The sequence below is a fragment of the Canis aureus genome, chromosome 6 (assembly GCF_053574225.1).
Source record: "Canis aureus isolate CA01 chromosome 6, VMU_Caureus_v.1.0, whole genome shotgun sequence".
Classification (NCBI taxonomy): Eukaryota; Metazoa; Chordata; class Mammalia; order Carnivora; family Canidae; genus Canis; species Canis aureus.
Window position 1 is genome coordinate 28,495,797 of NC_135616.1, and position 15,305 is coordinate 28,511,101.

Genomic DNA, 15,305 nt, shown 5'->3' on the forward strand with positions numbered 1-15,305 from the left:
ATTATGTGAGGGTATGGAGTAAGAATTCAACCATATGAGGGATTAATGCAGAATGAGGACAGCCAGAGGTCCCAGTGGATGCAATTCAGTGTATTTCACTGAGTTCTAATAGAGCAGGACGATTTGTTTCCCCTTAGGCTGGAAGTCCTTATTCCAGGGTTGCTTCATTAAAAGGCTTGGAATGGGTCTTTCCCATCTTGTTATAGGGTGAGTACATCCTGATGAATATGTTCTCTGCATTATTACTTGAAGGTCTTCTGAAGTCTTGACAGGTGCCCCAGGTTTGGGACTGTGAGTTTGAAACTGCAAACTGGTGAATGTTCCTATCTCCTGTTTGTAGATCAACAGAGCACATGGCTCACTATACCATATCTGCAAGTTTTGTTTGTATTTCTTACTCCACCATGAGCTCCAGGAGGGAGGGACATCCATTTTATGTATCTCAGCATTCCCACAATATATTGTAAAACCTGGCACATGGTAGACATTCACTGAATATTTATTGAATGGGTAGCATGATGCTATATCTGTGCCCAAGGATTCATGCCAAATGTCTTTTTGAACCCTTTGTTTTCTAACTTACCTAAACTTCATCACAATCTCATGAACTAGGCATTATCATTTCCAATGTATTAATAGAGAAGCAGCAATTCAGAAACATTTACCAACTCACCCAAGGTCAAAGAATAACCTGTTTTTCTTCTCTGTTGTCTCTGTTCATCCTTAAATACTCTGTCTCCATTTGATTATGCCACTTATTAACCATATGGCACTAGACAAGTCACAAATCCTTATAAAGAATTAACGTTTTCTTACAATGAGAACTGCCTCCCTGTCTTGGGAATGTTTTAATATTTTCTGGATATTCACAATCCTGAAAAATAAATGACTCATCATGATATTGTTTTGAAGACAAGCCTGAAAATGGCTTGTCTATTTTTAACATTGAGTGGCAGTGACTAATAATACTAGACTCTCTTACCCTACTCTTAGAGGAGAGAGAAGTGAAAGATTGTGGGGGTTAAAGAGTATCTGTAAGGGGGGGGGGCGGGTTGCACTCCATACAGCACCCATGACAGAAATTGTCCAGTAGCCTCAAGCACCTCATCCTGAAGCTTGCTGTCCCAAGCTGTATCAGGGTCTGTGTCTTGGGAACATCTACAGTGGTTATCACCAGTACTGTTTTTTTACTGTTCTCTCATTTTTACTGTTCTCAGCTTCATTTGGGCACATTTTCTCCAGCTACACACTTTGTGTGTTTTCTCCTTGTTGCTTTCATGATAATAAAACATTTCTGTTTTACATTGCTCAGGTTCTAGCTCAGCATTTCCAGCAACTTACAAGTTAATATGATAATCAACTTTTACTATTTTTTTTTGAAAGTATGAATGAATGAATGAATGAATCAATCAATAAGTAGATACAGCTGGAAAGGAATTCAGAGTGTGTCCAAGTGTTGTGTGGCACAGAAGAACAGGGAAGACAAGAAGGGAGTTGATGTTACCTACTGGCTAGTGCATAGGCTCTGAGACCTGAGGGAGAACCTAGCTTTACTGCTCACCAGCCATGAAATCTTGGATGGGTTACTTACTTTGCTAAGTCTCACTGTCCTTGACTAAAATAAGAAATAGAGGAATACTTCTATCACTTAGCTATTACTATGTGACAGACCACCCCAAAGCTCAGTGGCTTAAAGACAACAACCATCTTTACTGCTTATATGGCCAAGGGTTACTTCGGGTTGTCTGATTTAGTCTGGGTTTTACTCATGTAGCTCTGTGTCTCTCATATTTCTCTAGTACCAGTGTGTCAGCCTGGGCATGTTCTCATGGTGATTGCAGAAGTGCAAGAATACAAGAGGAAACACGTTAGGCTTTTTTTAGGGCCTACAGTAGGAACCTAATGGTATCATTTTTACTCATGTATCATTGGCCAAAGCCAGTCACATGGCTATATTCCAAGTTAAGGGGAGAGGAAATGCACCATGTTTATTGGAAGGGCTACCCAATGGTTTGGATACTGCAGGTGGGAAGAAGGTGAAACGCTCGGCCCAGTAGTGCATTTTATCATACTCCCTTACTGAGCTATTGGAAAAATTTTAAAAGATGGTCCTTGTTAAAGTCCTTGCCTGGTATGCTATGGGTATTTTACAGGTGGTTGGTAGGTCATATGTCTTGTAAGCAATGCATAATTTGCAGCTACTATTGCTATTATAACATTTTTTTGTCAGAGATGCAAACACTTGTTATCTCAAAGAGCAAGAGTCATAGAGACCTATCTGGAAGAAGGAAGCAAAATAGGCTGTGTTTGGGTGGTAAAAGGGAAGTTTACTCATTCAAGAAATATTTATTGAACGCCTATGTGCTGGACACTACCCTAGGCACTTGGGGGCACATTTGAGAATGAAACAGACAAAGATTCCTGTCCATGTGGAGCTTACATTTCAGTAGGGGAAGATGTTATGCATAAACAACATGAAGATACATAAATGATAGGGTATGTTGATGCTATTAAAGAATGTAGAGGAGAGTAAGGGTGTTGGATGTGATGCTGTGTGAGCATGTTGCAGGATTCAATAGGGTGGCCAGGCCTTCTTGAGAAAGTGAGAGCAGAGACTTGGAAGAAGATGATGGAGTGAGCCAAGCAAATTTTGGGAAGACGAATGTTCTAGTCAAGGGAACTCCAGAGCAAAGGGCTTTTGGTAGAGATGCAGAGTGTGTTTGAGGAGCAGTGTGAAGGACAGTGGGACTGGAGACCATGTGGGAGGGAAGGGAAGAGTAGTAAGAATTGAGAAGTCATGAGGAGTAGGGCCTGGTAGGGCATTGTAAGGGCTTCAGTTTACTCTTAGTGGAATGGGGTGCTAAGTGCTACTAGAAGGTTTTGAACAGACACGTGTCTTGATTCTGATGTCAAATGCCATGAAACTTCTGTTTTTTTTTTTAATTAATTTATTTGAGAAAGAGAGAGAGCACAAGTGTTTGGTGGGGGGTGAGGAGCAGAGGGAGAGGAACAAGCAGACTCTGTGCTGAGCATGGAGTACCATATGAGGCTCGATCTCATGACCTGAGAACATGACCTGAACCAAAAATCCAGAGTTGGATGCTCAAGTGACTGAACCACCCAGGCTCCCCAAAACTTCTGTTTTAAAGCATATGGCTTCTTTATGTTAAGAATACCTTCAATGAGGCAGGGAGGCTGTGAGAGAACTCAAGGAAGGAGGCAATAGTCAACTGGGCTTGGGTGGTGACAGCAGAGGTAGTGAGCATCTTGAATTTGGATATGTTTTAAAAGTAGAGCCAGTAGAATGTACTGGCAGATTAGACATGGATTTGACAGAAAAAGACAAACCAACGATGACTCCATAGTTTTTCACTTGAGTAACCAAGATAGAAAAGATTGTGGGTAGAATTCCCTGGGGTGGGAAAAATAAGATGTTCAGTTTTGGACATGTTGAGTTTGAAGTGGCTTATAGACATTCAAGGCAGTTGGAGATACACGTCTAGAAATCAAGATCAAAATCTAGATCAGAGTGACAAATTTAGGAGTCGCTGAGTTCATAACAGTATTTGAAGTCATGGGCCTGATCATATCAGCAAGGGTGTGACTTTTGGTGAAAAAGAGGACTACCTCAGAGCACTCAACATGTAGAGAGAGTGTGCAGTCCTGGGAGATGGACAGTGTTGTCAAATGGACAGTGTTGGCAAGTATGATGAAGGTTGGGAATTGATGGGTGGATAGAGCCATATGGAGGTCACTAGGGATCATGACAATAACAGTTTTTGTTGGAGGTGTTTATAAAAGGTAGACTGGAATGGTTTTAAGAGAGAAAGTGAGGAGAGGGATTTTAAAGGGAATAGATAATCCTTTGTGGAGGTTGCAGAGGTGAACAAAGAAATGGGTCAGCAGTTAGAGAAAGGTGGAGTCAGGAGAGTTTTAATGGCAGACATAATGGCGTGTTTATGTGCCGATGATAATAATCCAGTAAAGAGTGAAACAATGATAATGCAGAAGACAATAGGAGAAAGGTTAGTGATATGGAAACCACCAAAGGAACTGCTCAGGCTTTTCCGGCTTTTTACTCCCGGTGTTCCTTACCCCACAGGGATGTTCATTATGTTATTAAGATTCTCTCCTGTCAGATTATTATATCAATTCCCATTGGTGGTTTCAGTGCCACCATCAGCATTAGCATTTCCTCTCTTGTTGCCTGCTCTCCCTCCTCTCAAGGCACAGCAGTACCAGGGCATTTTTCATTTTCTAAATATGGACCCTGAGCCATTTCCCAGACTTTCCTTTGTTGCACCGACAGGACCATAAGAAAGCAAAATTGGGCTCCCTGACTCAATCCATGAAGCAATACAGACAAACTCTATTTTAAAACACTGAGGTTAGGTTGAGACAAACTGGGACCAACCATGAAAGAAAGAGAGAAGGAAGCTCAACAACTTAGGAGATTTTAATGAGAAATGGATCAGATGAGCGCTGTCTTGTTCAGAAGCAAGGTGGAGGCCAGTGGTGTTGGGAGGGGTGGCTCTTTCATGTGTCTGTGGCTTCCCACTAAAGGATCTCACTTTTTTTCTTTAACTTTACTGAACTGACATCCAGATCTCACCCCACAGTCTTAACACAGTCCCCTAGTCCTGTTTACAACCATTCTCTATGTCCTAGGTGCTGTTTCTCTCATAGATGCACATGAGATGTGAACTTTCTGAAGCCAACAACTATATTTCTCATATGTTCCAGGGCACTAAGCTCCTTTCTGGAGCAGGATAGTAGATTGATGAATACTTGGCAATTCTCAGCTGGGGGATGACAAGGATCAGCTAGGAACAAAGCCTATGAACTGGAAGAGGTTTTGGCCCCTTCTTTAAGTAAGCTGGAAAAAGCATAGAATGGGCATAATGGGGATATTTCATTCCAATCTTCTATATCAAAAGTGTAGTATGGAGGCTGGAATGTGATCTTTCTGATATATTGATGTATTAGGGGTCAGTCTTCTGTCTTTTGCCTAGTCAGTCTATACCTGGTGCATGGTGGTCAGCCTCTCTGAAGGGTAGCTAGCTTTGCTTCTCTAGGGATAATCTGTTGGGGGCTAGTGGTTACCAGTCAAGCATGCTGTGGACGGGCCTCCTACATTGCTGTAGATGTTCTCTAAGGATTCTGTTGCCTTCCTGTGATGTGCCCAGCCCAGCCTGGGTGCCCAGCAACCCCCCACACATCCCTCAGTGCCACCTACCCTCAAATTCTAGAATCCTATGGCTGCTGCTCAATAGTCCCAAGTCTGCAGCTGACTTCTGCATTACAGGGTATGCATTCCCATTACCCCCATCAGAGGCCCTGAACACAAGGGACAGCTGCAGGGAGTGCTGTCAGAAAGAAGACAGAAGCCATCTTTCCACCACTTCTAGAGCACAGGAGGGTAACTGTGCTGTGTAACTGTGCTGTGACCCTGCTGACCCTAGGTGGCACATGAATGAGAGGCTGCCAGCAGGTGCTTGTGTCTGGGTCTGTGAAGTGGGTCTTTTCTTCTATTATCCCCTCAATATCATCTCTAAATATTGGTTGATGGCTACATCCCACTATGAGAACATAAGACTTTGAACCTCATTAAAATGCACATATCCCAGAAAGAAATTGAGATTTTTGTCTTATTATTAGTTGTTACTCCTGAGTATGAATAAATATATGTCAGTGTCCTGAGGGTGCTCTTGTTGAGGGGAGGGTCCTGAAGGATGTAGCATCCTGCTGTAGGAGACAGGAGACAAGGGGAGGAGGAGAGCCCAGAAAGGAGTGGTTGGGGTACCCTCAAAAAGAATGTTTTCCACTTCCACATTCTATGGAGGGTGAGTTGTGTGCACCTGTTGCTCCCCCATTCTCCACCCCTCCTCACACAGCAACTCCCAAAAGGCCTTCAGACTCCAAATGACACCCTCATCAATAAGCTTGCATTGCAAAACCACATTTTGACAACACATTTCCCAAATTTAGTCCCCTAATCCACTCCCAGAATATATTATGCTTTGCACCCAACAGATGGATTAAAAGCTTAAATCTTCTGCTTGTTCGGAAACTAACCAGAAACCAAAAATACAAACACTCACACCCCTGCAGGTGTGAGTGCTATGGTGGGGGAGGGGTGAGGCAGGGGTGTAGGCAAGGAGCAGAGAGTGTGCACTTTGGGAAGGAGAGAACTGCAGCAAACAGTGTGGGAAGATCAGGGCATCCTCTGGGCTCTGAGCAAGCTTGCAAAGGGCACACAGCTGCTTTCTACCCATCCTTCTCAGCTCCTTTGATGGAGGCCTCTATGTACTTGGAGGGTGTATATGGTAATATAAGGTCCAAGGCATGGATCTGAATCCCTGAGTGTGGGGGCTGTCAGGGGATCTTGACCAGATCTCCTCTACATAAATGAGACAGAGGCCTGAGTTGGGGGACCAACCCCACAGCCTACCCTGAGTGCCAGATTCAGAGTAAGATGCTAGACTTTAGTCCAGAGTTTGCTCCCCTCTGTCAGCTGCTTTTGGGGCCTTGGGGGCTTGGAGGGTTTCCCTCTTTCTATTTTTTGGGGATCCCAAGTTATCATTTGGAGACTACATGTCATCTTCCATCTTAGCATAAAATCTTCTGAAATCTCTGCAGATGTAGGTTATTTTGAAGGCCTTTGGGGGAAGGGGCTGAGTGAGTACAGGGAGTGCCAGGGGGCATTGATGGGGAATACAAGGGAACACCCCAGGAGCTGGGTTGTTAGGGGAAGTGGAGAAGATCCCTGGGGTTCCCTGAAACATTTCAGAATCCTTTCCCCTTTGTCTTATTTTCTCCTCATCATTGAAAAATGGCTCAGAATGCAATAAAAACAAGGTGTTCTAATTAAACAGATTTGTTTACATGTTGTGGCATGAAAAACTAATTCAATCTGATATACTGTACATTGCTGCTATACTTTTTCTCCTTTCCTTTATATAAAACTGCCCGTTTTAAAATAGTATTGTACTTAAGCATCTTAAATAGTGTCCTTGATTAAAAGAAGATGAGCAATTTTCTGCTTCCCACAGCTTTCAAAGGGTGTGTCAACAGGGTGGGAAAGAGAGCAGTTGGGGGCTCCCTGATATTCCACTTGACATTTCTCCTGACAGTTTTAGGCATAAAATGGCAGATATTGCCAGACTGGAGCCTTAGGTGGGCTATTGTGACTAAAGCATAGAGGCCAAGGGGGCTGGGAGCAAGTGGTGGCCTACTCTGGGGTCCCTGCACCTGAGAAGGAATGGGGCCTTCAGCACAGGTTGGAAGTGGCCCCAGCACTCTTGTACAGTGCTGTGGTGTCCCAGAAAAAAAAGCCCACAAAAAGGAATTGGCGTGGAGAAATAGAGGAATATTTGTAATATTGATGATTATGATAACAAAAGAATATTTTGTGGGAACAAGTGGGAGGATTTAAGTTATTGTAAACTTTCCATCAATGAAAATCATCTAAGAGATAAGACCCAGATAAGCCTATGTCATCCCCTATCTGGGGATGTCTGAGCAGAAGCCAGCCTACCAGCTTTCCAGGATTCTGAAAAGAGTCTTTGTTTGTCCTGGCTAGATTCTTCCCACTCCTAGATTCTCAGAGCTGGTAACAACCTGGCAGCTTCTGGAGAACAGGGATCTGTTTTTCTAATCTTCCATCCTGTGCCTTAGGCAGTACTGTGTTGTGTGTGTGTGTGTGAATATTTGTAAATATGAATTGGGAGCATCTGTTCTGGACACATTCCTTGTTTGATCTGACCTCCTTTTGCCTTCATCCAAGCTGTTCCCTTCACCTGAGAAACCTTCCTCCATCCACTTACTCTACTAAAATGAAACCAAACCTTTTGAGAAACCTTCCTCCATTCACTATTCCACTAAAATGAAACAAATCTGAGCCACTCAGATCCACACTCCCCTTACCTGTGCTTTGCGTGTGTTCATTTTTTACATTTACTCAGCCATGTTACTCAACCACTGAATGGGTCTACTTGGTGAATGCCTTTTGACACGGTCTTCTCCCCCAATGGAATTGTGCCTTCTTGTCTTTTCACTGTGTGCTGTTCTGGAGAGACATGAGTGGTAGTAGGGATATTTTCATTCCTCTTCTCCTTCCCTCTCTGCTTCCTTCCTTCCTTTCTACTCTGTTCATTCAATGAGCATCCAATGGACATATCACCATAAGGTTCCATGCTGACTTAAATGTGAATGAGGTGGGATTTCCCTATGTTATTACATTGCTCCTGGAGTATTAGCCCTAACTTAGTAATGATTTGGGACTTGGAGAGAGAAAACCCTTGGATCTGAGGTGGGAGGCAGCAGGCCTGCCAGAGCAACACACCTTCATATTGTAGTCTAGAGACTTTACTTCTTTGCCTGGCTCCCTCTAAGGAGGGATTTTCTGCCCTACTGTACCCTCCAACACCCAGGCAAACCCCCTCCAGTAGTAGAAATGTCTTGGGTTAGTGTTCAAGATAAAAGTAGAGGAAAAGACTAGACTCTCTTTGAAGGAGGTGTGGTTCTCCTGGGCCTCAGTGGGCTATATCTGCTCAGTGGGACAGTGGTTCCACAAATAAAGGCCAGGAAGAGGAAAAAGTATGAAAAGAATGAAGCCTATCTTCCCAGTTTACCTGCAAGAGCTCCTCTTCATATGTAGGATCTAGAGAGGGCTTTCCTTTGTGGCATCTCAGATTCTCATACCCAAGTATTTAATGGTTATGCTTATTTATTTCTTCAAAAAGACTTACTGAGATCTTGCTGTGTACTGGACACTGTGCTGGATGTTCTGATGATCTAACACATAATTCAGAACATTTGGTCTAGCCTAAAATCCCACTCTTCTTCTGCTAAGCCCAGCCAGCCCAGCTAAGCTGGTGTTCTCATCATCCATCACCTTCCACTGGTCTCACACCTTCATCCTGCCTACAAACACTGGCTTCCTCAGTGGGATGCTTTCCTCTCCTGACCTACTCAGATTCCACTAAAAATTCAGAGCCTCCCATGCTGCATAGTTCCCACTGGCCTCCAGATGCCTTCCTTACCTGCCTTCTGCTTTGCAGGATGTCCTGTATGGGTTGCATCAATGGTGCACAAATCCTCTGGCTTCTGGTTAGATGGGCCAATAGAGAGAGACATATGTGGGGTCAGAGTGTTTCCTCCCTCCTTTCCTCTTGTGAAGTCATGTCACCTGTCACTGTAAGTTCCCTACCCTAGTCAGTGGTCTGCTCTCTCCCTTTCAATGTGAGTGGCCTCTCCCTGTCCCCATCTCTTTAACCTGAGACTGGCCACATCTGTACTTCTGTGGATCCTGGGTTCCCACATAGACCCTCCTTTTACTTCCTCATCACCCTGCCTGCCCTATTGTCATAAATGTTCTGCAAAGAAAACTTTGAGTGTTCCATCCTTTCCAGGACCCTGACACATGTCCTGATATTTATCTCCCAGATGTTATCTGCTCTTCTTGATTTGGAACACCTAGAGGCCTTCTTAGACTTGGTACATGCCTAACAGTATTTTCTGCATTCATTTTAAAACATTATTATAATGCTTATATGTTTCTTGTCTCTCCTGCTAGTCTTGAACTCCTCAAAAGAAGACCTGGCTATTTCTTTTTTTCATATCTCTCCTAGAACTTGGTAGAAAGTAAATGCTCAACCAAGTGCCTGTTTGTGGACAGATGAGTCATTACATTAGCAAGGTCAGGGTGGCAGGGCATACCCTTAGAGTTAAACTCCAAATTCAGAGAGAGGGTTTTTTCCAGGGGGCTGTGCCACCTTGGCCAAGTCACTGCTCTTAACTTCCTAACTTGCCATTGCAGAGTTGTCGTACCAGTTACTGCACGTCTCCAGATCTCATTTTCATTCTAAAAACAGTGTAATAGTAGTAGTGATTTTGTGAGGATTCAGTAAGTCTCTTATGAGAATGTGTCTCACTCTATTCATTTGAATTGAATCTGGAGATGTAATTAGGGGCCTAATATGAAATCTTACAAGTTGATTTAAAGATATGAAAAAAATATGTATATATACACATATATAACTACTGTTGCTAACAGATATCATTTGTTGAGTACTATATAAAAGTCTTATAGATATTTTCTCATTGAATTTTATGTAATGGGCATTAATAACCCTATTTTACAGAGGAGAAAACTAATCTTGGAGATTAAGAATTTACAGGAAGTCACAGAATGAGAAAGTAGCAGAGCCCAAATTTACATCCAGGGTTCTGTTCCAAGATCAGAGCTCCTCATCCTGGCTATGTGACTTGCTTCAGTGGGGCTTAGGGTGCCAGAGATGTCTCCAAGAGTTCACCTGCCACCTTCCACATGTGCGGTGCACCTGATTGTCCCATGCTATCTCTGAGAGGTAGGTTTCTCCTCTGGAGCTTTCTTTCAGAGTCCTCAGGGCTAGAAGGTGTGGGCAGCTGAGAGGAAGAGGGAGGAGGATTTCTTCCCTTTGTTATAGCCTCATCCTCTAATTAAACTCCTGGCTTTGTGCTAAGCTATAGAAGGGAATCCTAATAGAATTCTGGGATGTAGGCAGTCACCAGAAAGTCAGGCCAGTGGCATATATACATGGAAGAAGTGAAATAGCAGGATGTCCAGGGATTTTGAAGAGAGACTCCTCAAAGTAGCTAGCCTGAATGTAAGAATGGCAGGAATTTTATAACAGGGGCTTGATTTTATTAGTAACAGATGGACTCTGACAAAAGGCAAATTCCTTGGTGACAGGTTGAGGCATATAACATTTTGAGTATCACCTTGTACATGGGTCTCAGCCTCTGGTTGGCCTTGTTGGGGCCAGCAGACCCCAAAGCCAGAATAGGACATAAGACAAATCTTGCTTTAGGCAAGCACTCATTTTTGTTGTGAGGTGGATTAGTATATACCAGAGGTCTAGAGATTATTCAGACTCTGAACAAATTCATCTGAGTTCAGAGTGACACCTGCTTAGATCTCAAGCAAAATTAGGTGCCAGCAGAACCGAATAGCCTAATCTCTGTGGATCTGGAGGGGCAATAGGGGATCAGGGAGAGGAGAGTGTGAAGCTAAAAGTAGAGAACTCCGGAACTCACGCCAGGGAGATGTAAATCTGAATAGAGCACCTTGGACAGATTCTCACAGCATCCACAAAGAGGGCATGAAGATGGATCTGAGGGACAAGTAGAGTCACTCTCTGCCCTGTGTTTTAATGCCTAACAGATGCTGATCCACAGAAGCTGAGTGAGGTTATAGCTACTCTGAGGCATGCTCACAGACTGAATAGCATTCTCAGATAACAGGAACCAGGATGAAGGAGCAGGCCTATTTGAGATTTTCCAGCTGAGGGAAGGGGAAAGGATGAGGAGGACACACACATACAGTCATCACACAGTGGTCTGTCACACCCAACTGCTAGTCTGGCATGATGCTTAAGCTTGTGACTCTGTCATTAGACTACTCTAATTCACCAGCTGGTTCTGGTTATCTACTATTATCTATCAAGATATTTAGAAATAAACCATTTTTGGACTGTGTGGGCTCATCTGGGTGATTCTTGGTTGGGGTCTCTTTCATGGTTGTTGACATACAGTGCCTGGCATTGGAGTCAACTGAAGGCTCAACTGGGCTGCATGTCCCAGATAGAGTCTTTACTCACCTGCCTAGTACCTCAGTGGGGATGGCTATAATAGCTGAGGATTGTCTGAGCATCATTCTTTTCTGACATAGCTTCTCCAGGTGGCTAGTTTGGATTTCCTCACAGCATGTCCACCCTCAAGGTAGTTGGATTTCTTACTACTGACTGGCTTCCCCTCAGGAAATTTTCTAGGAGGCCTGGACAGACATTATTAGGCTTCTTATGATCTAGCCACAGATGTCACACAGCACCTCTTCTATAATACTCTTGTTGGTCAAAAGTGAGTCAGACCTAGCCTAGGTGCAAGAGGCTGAGTCCACACAGTGGTGGGCCATTTTGAAGACCAGTTGCCACATGTCATATCAGCTGTGTGGATATAGACAAAATGTAGAGCATTCAGAGCCTTGGTTTCTTCAACTATGGAATGGGAAACTATAATGCCTAACTTCCCAGGGTTGCTTACATATTAACATATATATGCCAGAGGATTCCCACAGTGACCAGTACCACTAATGGGTTCAGACATAGTTGGCACTTACTGCTTATGCATTATCTTGACTGAGCATTTTATTTTCTCCCTAATATCTTAATATATCTGTGTCTTCTTGTCCCAGCCAGGCTATAAGCTCCTTGAGGTCAAAGATTATCTTACACTTTTCTTTTAAAAATTCTTTCAGTTACCCTTAATAAATACTGAAAGAAATTGAGAAGAAAAAGAGATAAGAGAGCTGGGGACTATGCAAACAAGCTTGGGCATCTTTCTAATTTTTTCTAGGCTCACCATAGCACCCAAGCTCCTGGAGATTTGACCTTTGCCTTTTCTGGAAAAAAAACTAATAAGTAATCCTAGATTGTAAAGGGGTCATTATTAATCTAGTTAATAGATTGCACTGTTTTTATGAGGATTTTAGCCCATTAATTGTTTCCATGCAAATGGAAGCCGTTAATTACAAATTAATCTTATCTTTTTGTTAAGGCAGGGCCATCAGTACCTCCACTTGGCAATACTTGTTGGCACTTGATATGAATCAATGCTTATACTTGAAAGTAATAAAACTGCATTTCTTTAAAGATAGTTAATAAATCAGATCTTCATTAATGCAGATAGGCCAGACCCCCTACTTGTCTAATTTAATGAGGTTCTAATTCATTACTGTGATTCATGTGTCCCCCCGCCGGGGATGGTGGCCAGCAGGGCAGGGCACATAGTAGGCAGTTAATAAATCCTGTATTTTCTGGGTTCTCCCATAGTGGGAGGCTGTCCACTCGTCTTTCTCCGCATCAAGAAGTGTCATTTAGGCCCTCACCAGCCTTAGTACCATTTTTCACATGGTCCTACAGAACCTCAAAGTGGAGACATAACCTTCTAGCAAGGGCCAGAGCTGGGAGCTCAGGCTTCCTAAATTAAGAAAATAATGATGGGGGACCTCAGAAGCACTGTTGGGGTTAGGGTGATGGTTTATTTAGCTGGTGTTTGGACTCTTTTTGTGGCTGAGGCAACTAAATGGGGACTGTCTGCCCTCTGTGTGCCATCTACCTGAGCATGATGTATGCACAAATGGGCAAGGGGACCCAGATTTTTCCCGGGGACCCTTTAGTGATCCATTTCCTAGTGATACGTCTAAACCATTTCTCAGACTGTTTCTCTTCCCAGGCAGGTTTCCCTTTATAGGCAAGCTGGTTATTTCTCATCATATTTATTGCCAGCCTGGGACTGGGCCTCCACCCACCTCCTTCCGGCTACTGGGATTTCAGGAGACAAGCTTGGTCTTCCTTTGTTTGAGGAACAAGTGCAGGCCAACAGGGGCAGGAGACTTGCCCATCCCTCCCCATTCCACACACCAGCCTGGCACCTCAGGAAGAGGTCCAGATGCACAACTAAAATATGGGGTAGGGTATGCAAAAGTGGGTGGGAAAAGGGAAGCATCGCTTCTTTTTTAGACCTGGGGAGCCGGCAGTGTGATGAAACGCTTCCCTCCGTGCTGCTGAATTCATTTCTTTAAAGTTCCACTGTGCACAGAACCATTTGTTTCCACATTGTTTTTATTAAACAAGAAAGGCGAGCTTTATTACTGCGCAAATGAAAGCAGCCGGCAAAGACAGATACTTCCCAGATTCTTATTAATCTCCAAGAGTTATGGGGCCTCTGAAGTCCCACAGAAATTAACATACTCCACAGAATTCTCTTAGCAAGTCACCCGGTGCTGCTCCTCCCCACTGCGGGCAGTGATCACTGCCCGGCCCTAGCCAGCTGGAGGAAGGCTCTCTGGGCTTACCCAGGGCTCTCACCCTCCCACCCTCTCACATGACCCCCACCATTTCTTGGGCGGCATGTGTGCTAACCTCATGCTTCAGTGCACAATCCTGGATTGATTTGTACACCTATTCTGGGCATTGTCTGGAAATGTGGATTTAGGTGTCGTTCAATTCACTTCCATATACAATTAAATATGTATGGATTATTTACTATTGTAGTATGGGAGAATCTTGACATCTGTGAGATTATATCCTGAGGCCTTTGTGAATCTCAAACACATGAAAAACACAGTCATGTATAATTCTCTCTCTCTCAAAATGCAATACAGCAACCATTCGTTCATTCCACAGATATTTATTCACTGCCCTCCAATAGTTGGCCAGGGCACTCTTTACCCTCAGATGGGGAGGCTGAGGAGCATGGAGAGTTTGGATGAAGGAATGGCAGGATCTGTCTTATGATTTTAAGGATAGCAGCCACTGTGTTAAGAATGGCCCTAGGGGGCAAAGTCTAGAAGTAAGCCAACTAGTTTGGAGGATGTTGCAACATCCCTGAAAGGGTGATGAGGTGGAATTAGGGTAGGTGGGTGGTGGCAAGCAGAAGAATTCAAGACATGTTAAAAAAAATACAGTTGACACACACACGAACTGCCGTTGCTCCTTCAGATTCCTCACTGTGGTGTCTGCACATGGGGGAGACCTGCTGTGCATGGGGAAGGGTGGATGCTGGGCAGTTAGCTAGACTCCCTCACTAGGTGCAAAACTAACCTGGCCTTATTGGCCCCTGAATGGAAATCAGTTCCCAGCAAAGTGATGACTTCCTGTTATGTCCTGGGATTTTGGGGTCTCTTGGAAGCTGTCAGAGATGGAGTAGTAGAACCTGTGAATGTGAGGGTCTGCAGTGGATAAGATTTGGATAGCATATATTAATTTCAGCATTTTCAAGTTGGTTTTCCATTAAAGAAGTGAAGTAGCTCAAGTGTCGGTTTACAGGTGAGAAGCAAGGGCTCAGAGAATTTAGGTGAATTTTTTGAAATCACATGGTAATTAAGTCCAAGGGTAAAAGCCTGGCTCTCCTGCATCCAAGTGCAGCTTTTCTCATGTTGCAATGTGTGACCCTCTTTCTGTGTACCCAGCCCTGCACGAGGGTAAGGGTTGGTGAGAAGGAAAAGCAATGCCAAGGGAGATCTGGTTCTTGTCCTAGAGGAGCTAATAGCTTCTTTACAGATGAGAGTCATATATACATGCAAGTTTTAAGGAGGAATGTGTTTAAAATGGCACCATTTAAAGTTTAAAGCAAAGTTTGATCAGATTCAAGGGCTGTGGTTATGACTATAGGTACCTCCACCCCCTAAGAAATTCATCCCTATGGAATGTTCCACGATGGGGTGAGGGCTCCAAGGCAAAGCATATATAAGGCTAGGTTGT

The 15,305-nt window shown here is 43.7% G+C and overlaps 2 long non-coding RNA genes across 5 annotated transcripts in view; one reads left to right on the top strand and one right to left on the bottom strand.

Moving 5' to 3' along the window:
* LOC144315660 (uncharacterized) overlaps positions 1-11,784 on the bottom strand; it is a 30,202-nt gene extending 18,418 nt beyond the window's left edge. For 2 of the 3 annotated variants that reach the window (XR_013381385.1, XR_013381387.1), the window contains exons 1-2: positions 9,045-9,163; positions 7,927-8,068 (exon numbers count right to left, since the gene is read on the bottom strand). This is a non-coding gene — a long non-coding RNA (uncharacterized LOC144315660). Of the gene's footprint in view, positions 1-7,926; positions 8,069-9,044; positions 9,164-11,642 lie in introns of those variants that run through there. The other variant, XR_013381386.1, reaches the window with a different exon arrangement.
* LOC144315662 (uncharacterized) overlaps positions 1-15,305 on the top strand; it is a 330,188-nt gene that overhangs the window by 99,265 nt on the left and 215,618 nt on the right. The gene's annotated exons all lie outside the window — the stretch shown is intronic.